The sequence below is a fragment of the Pleuronectes platessa genome, chromosome 18 (genome assembly GCF_947347685.1).
Source record: "Pleuronectes platessa chromosome 18, fPlePla1.1, whole genome shotgun sequence".
Taxonomy (NCBI): Eukaryota; Metazoa; Chordata; class Actinopteri; order Pleuronectiformes; family Pleuronectidae; genus Pleuronectes; species Pleuronectes platessa.
Window position 1 is genome coordinate 3,414,970 of NC_070643.1, and position 9,655 is coordinate 3,424,624.

Genomic DNA, 9,655 nt, shown 5'->3' on the forward strand with positions numbered 1-9,655 from the left:
CAGACTGATCAGAGGACACCGCATCAAATGTAAACATGCTGTATTTAAAGCTGCACCTGCAGTGGCATATGGAGATGTATTACACCAATTCACAACACACTCACTTATACAGGAATATCAGCTTCACTTCAATGGAACAAATACTGTACCCTCATTATACATAATTTTTTCTTTATACAACTATACTACACTAGTTATATAATTCAACTGTACTCGACTTTACTTTTTAATTTTAGAGAGATGTTCGTAGTTAAGTAAATCTTATTTTGAGAATGATTGTGGAAGAGAAAACCCAGTATTGTTACACAGTTCTCAATGTGTATTATTTTATTAATTTATATTAATTAAAAAATATATATGTATATCAATTCTTTAGATATGACACCAGTACAAATTTACTGTTGTGATTAATGTCTTTTTTGTTGAATACTTGCAATTTATCCTGAATAATTTTTTCTCTCTGCATGTTAACTGTGTGTTTGGATTCTGTTCAGACCTTTAAGATCAACTTCACAGCAGCGGAGAAGCTTGTTTTTTATATTGTTGCGGTGATGTACTGGGTGCAGGGTGTGTTAGTGCTCGGTGACATCCCTGTTGGCTGTGGCTTAGGTTGTAACTTTAGTAGACGTTAGTCCGTACTGAGAACACGGCACGTCAGAAGAAATAAAGTGTAACTGCTGGTCTCGAACAGTAGCGTTCTAAGGAGGAATGTGCACGGACACAATCTCTTCCTTGCATCCCTCCACGCTCCAGTGTTTCTTCAGTATTGTTTGTTGTGTTTAGCCTGTGGTAGCTATCAAGCTGCTAGCTCAGAAACATGTCTGCTTGGTGTCGCCTTCGGTTTGGAGGGGTGGTGGTAGTGGAGGTGACGGGGAGCGGGGCTGGTGGGTTCGGAGGCTGGCCTGGTACCGGGTGGGTGGGGCTGAGAGACAAGTGCGATCTTGTATGACTCATACGAGGGAGGAAGTAAGAAACGAGACGTTTCAATAACATATTTCTACGAATGGACTGAGTTAAAAATTCTGCGGAGTGACTGTTTCATACTTTGAGGGTCCCTACTGACCTCCTTCAAGTAACTACGGAGAGTAAAAGCCCAGAAAATGTATTTTACACAATATAGGCCCTTTAAATTAGTTGTTATATGAATGAGTGGACCTAGCCCAAAGTTTCTCCACCACAAGGAAAAACTAATCTGAGATCTTAACAAAAAATTATTTATATTACAAGAAAATAGTCATATGTTTATGAGAGCTTTATTCTCATAGATTTACCACTTTTATGATACTACGACATTATTCTAGAAATCTCAGAATTTTCTAAGACTAGGCACAAATAAAGACGAAGGGACACAAATCAGCTACAAACAGATGCATAAGAAGTACAAAGCCCCTGCTCATACATGCTTGCAAACCCCCCTTTTTTTTTATTTTAGTTGCTTTGTTTACTTGCCATAAACACAAAGCCCAACCTTGTCTGGCAATATCGTTGTCTTATACATTTGTATTTTCTACCTCATAAACACTACATTTGATTTCTCCATGATAAAACATGTTTTAAATCATGTCATACTTCAGTGGAGGTTTTGACTGGACTAGTCAAGGGAAACCAGGTCAGGATTTTCCCTGCTGGTTCTGCGCTGGACTAGAAACAATGGTTGCACATTGGCAAACCAGAGGCAGGTACACTTTCAGTGCTTCAGCCTTCACAAATTCTCTACTTTACATCTACGGTTGTATATTCTATGTCAATCTCTGTTTTTCTCTCTGTCTTTTCGTTCCTCTCTTCCCAATCGGTTCAGCAGCTTGCTGCTCCTTCTGATAGATGAAGGCTCCTCTCGTGTCGACCCCTGGCATCTGGATCACAGCCATAATGACTGGGCCAACTGGTGCTAACATGCCTCGGAGAAAGGTCAATAGACCCGAAGGGCAATACAAGTATCGACAGAGTCATCCATCAGAGGCTGCAGCGGCTTGACAAGGGCATGACAACAATTGATTCTACATCTGTCAAACCGGGATCAATTACAAAAAAAATTTCAGGTGAAAAATGGAAATCAAAATGTGCAGCCTGTGCGCTCGTAAGGGACAAGATCTATGTCAGACTCTCACCTAATCAGACAAACTGCATATACACATCACCTTCATTATTCATACAGGAGCCGTGAAGAGTTCCCCTTTTTTTCTCGATGTGCATTATTCATCATGATACATGAAGGGACCTTCTCAGTGTTATAGACGTGGGGGTTTTGGCTGTTTCATGTTGAGCATGGAGCTGATCCTGCTGGGAGTCTTGGGACCCATTGAGTATCAGTTGTTCCAGAGACACCAGAGTACAACTTGATTTATTAATTCACATGCACCCACTGTCACAGACAAAGACATGCAAACATGAATTACACACACACCCACACACACTATTGGAAATCACGGATATTGAATTCTTTAGCTCATACTGTGAGTCTTTTTTCACAGTTCTTCATTGTACAGTGATCAGCAACAGAACAACATAGCAGAGCAATAATCATAATTAAGTGGAGTTCAAAATTTAAAATAGGCACTCAGGTGGGGGTGACTGCTGCTTGATAGGGTTAGTGGGTCGTCCACTGACCCGAAGGTTGATGGTTGATCCCCAGCTCCTCTGATTCACATGCCTGAGCAGGACCCCTAAATCGCACCTGACGGCTTTACTGGCAATGTGTGAATGATGTGTGATAAACGAAGAAGCGCTCTATGTCAGTGTGTGTGAATGGGTGAATGTTACTTAGAGGGTTGGGTGTTGTATACATGCGCTAAATGAACTCCAATATAAAAATCTTGTGTAGCACCTGGAGGAATCAGAAGTCACAGTTTTTTTTAAAACAGTGGTCAAACTCAAGTTTTGTTGCCCTAAATATAGGTCAAGCCCCTAAAGGTCATAAAAAATGCACGCAAAAACATAATTCTGTTAATATGAGCCTTGCCTCTGCTGCTCTGGAGAACGTAAATCAGAGCTGTGTGGAAATCAAAAAAATGTCATTGATACATTTATGAACCCAACACGGCACCATAGAATTAATTGATGCAAATAATATGCATAAGCTTGTGGCTTTGACATTTTTTTTTTACGAAACTAAAATGTGTTTTCTAAGATACTGGGACATCTTTTGTACTGATAATTCGGTCTGGAGACGGTCGAGCCAATTCAAGCCTCAGAGGTTCTACAAGTTTAGTCACACGACAATTTCCTGTGGGAAAAATGAATGGGACATTTACTTCTTGGATCCAGCGGTGCCTGAAACAGCTCCTTCCATTTCACAACTTGATATTCCACAGAAGACATGCTAGTTTCAAAGGCTTAGTAGCAAGATCCTCGATGAGTGCTGCAAAAAATTTGGGGATGAAACATATTTACATTGTGTACTACTCAAAACAAAGACAAAACATTTTAATTGAAGTTTAAAAATGCAATGACACAATCATTACAGTACTAGGGAGTAAGTTTTAACAAAATCACAAAGCCAAGTTTAAAAAAATTAATTTTCCAGTGGTAGCTTCATTTAAAAAAAATTCTGAGGATTTGAGATCTCACAGGAAATGTATTTATTTATTCCTGGCTTTAAACAGACTAGTGCAGCGTCTATTATAAACCTGCCTATTTTTGGAATAGGCTGTTTACTATTATCTACTCGGAGGTAGTCATTAGTGAGTCCTATACTGAAACTGTTCTACAATATCCTCACTTTTTTATGAACATCTGGGAAGCAGAGTGAAGTCAGAACACTTTATGTTCATCCTACCTGGTTTATGTGCAATGAAGATTTTATAGACAATACATGATGTTAGAAAATTGGTAGGACATTGGTCACTCAGAGCGATTCAGCAAAGTACTGTAGCTCCCCTGCTAATTGCTGATATGCTTTAGCCGCAAGCATCCTTCAGTTAGCAAGCCTGCAGCTATCTTGCTAACCAGACGGAAATTTGTTTCAAGACATGTATTTTTAACATGGAGTCCTGTCTCATAACTTAGTTAAACATGTCTCTCCAGTGTTGAACTTAATTTATGTTTATCAAGCAACTAAATATTCAACGTACATTTTGTATCTAAAGCTTTAAAGTTTTGGAGGGAACTTATTATGAAATTCCACTTTTGTAGTGCTTCTACACGTCAATTTGGGTATCTGGCATGTCTACCGTCCCAAAAACTGGAAAAAAACAACTCCCGCGATTTGTTGTGGTTCCTCTATGTCTGAAACGATATGCCAGAGTGCGTCGAATGGGATTACGACTGAAATAAACGTCATAGTCACACCATGCCCATGTAGGGAGTCTCGCCAGCTAACGCTAGCCGGGCTCCCCTAGCTCCCTAGGGGCTCCCCTCAGCTAGGGGAGCCGGCTCCCCGGCTAGCGTTAGCTCACGACCTAACTGGGCCGGTGGAGCCCGGCTAGCGCTAGCTCGCTGCTGCTATCCGTCAGCAAATAAGTGGCCGCATAAACAATGGACCCCCGGGACACCTCTAAACGTTGACTCAACAGTTCGGAAGGATGCTGCTGCTGCGCCAGCTCAGGCTCCCACTGCTCCCACTGCCGGGCTGCGCTGGGGAGCTGGGGCTCTCGCAGCCAGGCTCACCGGGGGTGAGGGGGGCGGGGCACTCAAAACAGGTCAATCTGAGGAACGCTGTTTTAGACAGGGTAAAAAGGTGCTGTTTAAAATGATCCTTGTGGTATTTTGACCAAAATATGTTACAGACATTTCATTAAGACCCCAAGGAGCCATATCAACTGTGTTAAAATGGGCATTATATGTCCCCTTTAAATGATCAAGATTAACACATCGTAAAAATTACAGGAACAAACATTTAACAGAAACAAACAGCTTGAAGTTGCTGGAAAAGCCACAATAATTATATGGAAAGCATCCGACAGTTAACTGGGCTGAAACACAAAAACACTGGTAAGGTTATTGAAATGATGAAGATGGACACATTTTGCAGTGAGCTCACATCGCCAAACACAGATACCTGACAGGCTCAGAGAGGTGTCCAAACTGAGTGTGTTCCTCTGGGTGTTATTATCTCTACACAGAGACACATTGGGGAAAGAAGTCTGAAGCTGCTCTAAATCATGCTAAGTGTGACTAACCAACCATAGTCGCTGTGTCCTCAGGACACACGTATGCGTGTGTGGCTGTGATGATAACTTCAGTGGGATATGGGCCTATATACCATTACAAGCAGCTGTGGACTCTTGTGACTTGTGTGATGTGTGGATCTACTCAAGTGTTTACAGTGTGAATGATGTGTCACAAGGACCTTACGCTATGACCACGGACATGGATGCTGTGATTTTAAACCGCATTGTGACTAAGTACAAGCAGACTGTAAACCCTGCACTTGTGGTTGTTCATACAATATTGTTACAAGTGTACAAGTACATCAACATCAATCTATAGAGCTCAACAGTGTGGTTCCAGAAGCGAAAATCCCATTCATTTTCTGAATAGAGATTTTGATATATGAGCCATCGTATTGTAGATATCCAAGGTGGATTCATCATGAGATTGTGAACCAAGGTTAAATGCTCTTGTAGAAGACAGTGGCCTAGGGGATAGAGCGAGTGTTCTGCAACAAGAAGGTTGCCGTTTCGAATCCCACTCTATCCCATCTGCATGCCTAAGTGTCCTTGGCAAGATACTGAACCCCTAAAATGGCCCCTCATAAATGCTGAGTGTTCTAAAAATGTAAGTCGCTTTGGACAAAAGCGTCAGCTAAATGACATGTAATGTTGTAGAAGTCCATATGAAATTACCTTGGAAATCTAAAAAAACGACAATGATTGGCTAAGATTGAATCATTTAACGATACTACACAACGTTATATATGCTTTACTGTACACTATATGAAATGCTATGCACATATAAGATAAACGCTTCAAAATATTATTATACTATAATAAAAACAACGTTAAATTAAAGACAATGGTTTTTGGAATGCATAGTTCTTTTACTCTTAAAATAATAAGGTAAAAACCTTGTATCTTTGCCTTTTTTCTCCATTTTTCAATATTTGTTTTGCTCTGGATTATATGTTTTATGGTCATGATTCATCTCGTGGCTGGTCGGCCTGGTTCCAGGCGTAAAAGTATTTTTATAAGGATTTTCTGAAACGTAATGGCGGACAGTTTGATGTCCACAAGCATGAATCAAAATACATTTACTACAAGCGCTGTCTTTATGAAACAATAAAACCAAATGCACTTTTAACAGGATGGAATATTTTGAATTGGGTAGCCTACTCCTTAGCTAAATTGTGCTAGATTATTTCAAATTAATTTCGCCTGAGTGCAACAAAGGTTCCCTATCTATACAAATGTATTAGTCATACAGTGATCATTCGCTTACTTGAACCAAGTCATTTGTTACCCAAACCTTACAGAAATTTAACACATCAGAAAACACTCAAACTTTATTTAACAGTGGTTTTAACAGGAAGGCTGGAAAACATGTGTCCTTCCGATAACAGAATTGATGCTGGCATTCTTTCTGAATAGTAAGGATTGGAGGATGAGTATTACACTGAGGGGGTATTCAGACCGAACACAGATTTTGTTCAGGCATTATTAATGTAAATTTAAATCTTATAGAATATTTTTTATTTTATAAATCACCAACAGCTAATGTATGATCTTTATTGCTGAAGCTAGTTACACACACACTGATACGGTTTGCTACTGCTTTTGTCCAGTTCCTCTCATTTCTTTCTGCTTTTCTACGTTCCCACTCAAGTTGAAACATTTTCCACGTTGACAGTCACATTTCTGCCTCAGTTTGCTCAGCCTGGAACACATTAGGGTAATTTGGTGCCTTTCATTTCTAATATTCTTAAATTCAACTTGCAAAACAGCAAAAAGCATTTTATACAAACCAAATGATTCCTTAACAACATTTTGAATCTCACCCATTATCGTGGCTTCTCAAAAACAAAAAAAAGAATAACGTACTGAGGAGCATTCCAATTGCAGCCCCTCAAGTAAACATACCAAACTAAATCGTATAATAAATGTGGTAAAGTCACTTAAATTAATGTTTATTAGATTTACAGGAACATAATACTGAGTCAGGTCTACTTTGTCAGACAAATCAGACATGAATACACAAGGTTATGGGTTTTAATCTGGTGAAAGAAGGACTCTGCTCTAGTTCACCAAGTGTGGATTACAGCTTTATAGAAGTCCCTTCTACCCGGCCTGTCAGCCTTATCTCTGCCTGGCTTTGGCACAAAATGAAAGCTGTATTCAGGAGGACACTTTAACTCCTAATCATGACAGATTTTCCAGCTTTAGCCCAAAAGAAAACATGCTTAGTTTAATTCAGTATGTGATTTTATCGTCAGTGTCAACATGGCTAGAAAAGTGTTCCCCCTTTTCTTCACTCAAAAGCAGCTGACAGGCAAAGAGTGCTTCCATTGGTTCTCTGACGTCTGATATGCTGAGCGTTATATTTCTCATTTCACCAGGGCCAATGGACAGGGTCATTACATAATGGTGTAATTAGTGGGGTTTGGTACAAAAACAGGCTCAGGAAGCACAGCGCCTGATAGGGTCCCAATAAAGACGGGACGCGCAACATGTTAACATAAGCCCCCTTATAGAATTGAAGAGAAATTCTTAAAGACAAACCATCACTGCTAAATCCTCCACTGTTTACATAAACCCGCAGCCACCCCGAGCTGACTGTCCCCTTGCCGAGCCTGGCGCCAAGCCAGGCCCGGTACGGTTTCATCTCTCACTGGGGCTCCAGAGGACAGAGCACTTTTCTCCTCTTGCCTCACACTCACGAAATTACCAACTCAGCTTTTTATCTCAGCTTTGTGCATTTGCAAGCAGCGCAAATGTATGCTCAAGTAAGAAGAGCCGCGTTCACACCCTGAGGCTGGCGAACAGCTCGGCACATCACCTTGCTTGTACAAGTGGTGCTGGCAACAGTCGCCCGGCTCTGTCTCTTGCTTCCTGTTCCCGCTCAGTATCCTGTTGTCTGCTTTGCATGGAATAGCCTTGTCCTCAATAGCGCTGTTGTCCTGATTAAGCTCTATCCGTCCAATTAGCTCTGCCTGCTCAGGAGCTCCAGCAGAACTTTCTCAAGTCTGAGAAAACTGTTTAAGTTACACTTTGCTTGAGCAGCATGGTGATGCATTACAAGCAGATTATAGATACCGCTGAGTCGCCGGGAGGCAGCTAGGGTGGACGGCGTGCGCACACCAGAGACGAGAGTCTACATCCACAGTCACAAGCATTTTGGTTAAGGTTTGAGGAAAATGTGCTTTTGGTTAAAGGAAAACATGTGTGAAGTCACTAGAAGCCAGTGTTCTCCAGTCTTTTGACAGAACTTTGTATTAGTAGTAGTTACATTTTAGTCTACTTTTCATTTCAGTCTAATTATGACTTGAATATGGTCTGTATTTAAGAAAAAATGTCCATGTCTTGTGACTTTATCGTATAATTTTGCCATTCACACATTCACACATTCATACATTGGATCTATGTGCTGCCCCCATTGCCAGCACAGCTGTCAGGGGCCATTTGGGGTGAAGCATCTTGCCCAAGGACATTTCAGCACGTGAAAAGGAACCAGAGATCGACCCAAAGAATTTCTGCTTTCTGCTTTACCTCCTGAGCCACAGCCGCCCTATGTATTCTATGGTTACAGATGTCAACATCTTTGTGTACATAGTGAGTGGTGTCTCCCTGTAGTAACGACTGACTCACCTCATTAGTCAATCCAGTATTTCCAACCTCTAATCTAATCTGGTAGAGTTCCTGCTAATTTAGCATCACTGCGGCTTCCTGTGGTGTGAGTCATTCAGAAGATGAATTCACTCTCCTGTTCACTGAAATACTAAATGTCAATGGAGAACAAGTCCTCTGACAACATCAGAACTGTTTATTTCTTTAGCTAAGAGTTGGAGGACTATTTAGATTGATGGGCAGACAAAGGCATAACTTTGCAAGGTGTTTCTGTAAAGGAACTGCAAAATATCAAGCAGCCAAATCAACTTCTGAACAGCAGATAAATGTGAGCTACAGTGTGTGATTCCACAGATTTGTGAAGTTTGTGGAATATTCTTCCATCTTTAAGTTTATTACAGTTAAAATAATTCATGGTGCTCAACAGCAATGGAAATGTATTTGTCAAATATAATGAAATGTGTTCCATCGGATGAATATATACGCTTCATTTGTAAAGTGGGTCTCTTACTGTTTTTCTCTGGAACATGTGATATGTAGCTGTTACATCCCCACCAACACTAACCCTCAGCATAAGAGTTTTTTTCGAGAGTTAGGGAGCTAGTTTAGATCCTAAATCCTAGTTTGGGGGAGTTAGGAATTGTATCTGTCCCTGAGATTGTTGAATTACATTTCAACCAGCAATAGAACTTTAAAATCTATTTATCTGTGGCAGCAGAGGTCATGATAAGCTTAGGATGTTAAACTGTGTTTCTAGAAAGATAAGACAGAGAACTAGACGGAAATACAGTGATCCAGCCTGAGGGAGATTAAGGCATCAATGAGTTCATCTAAATATTGTCTGGACATCCTTCCTATATATTTTTGCATTATAAATTGATTTGATTTAGTTAAACACATCACCCACCCCTCCATCTCCATAGTGGTGAGTAGATAAT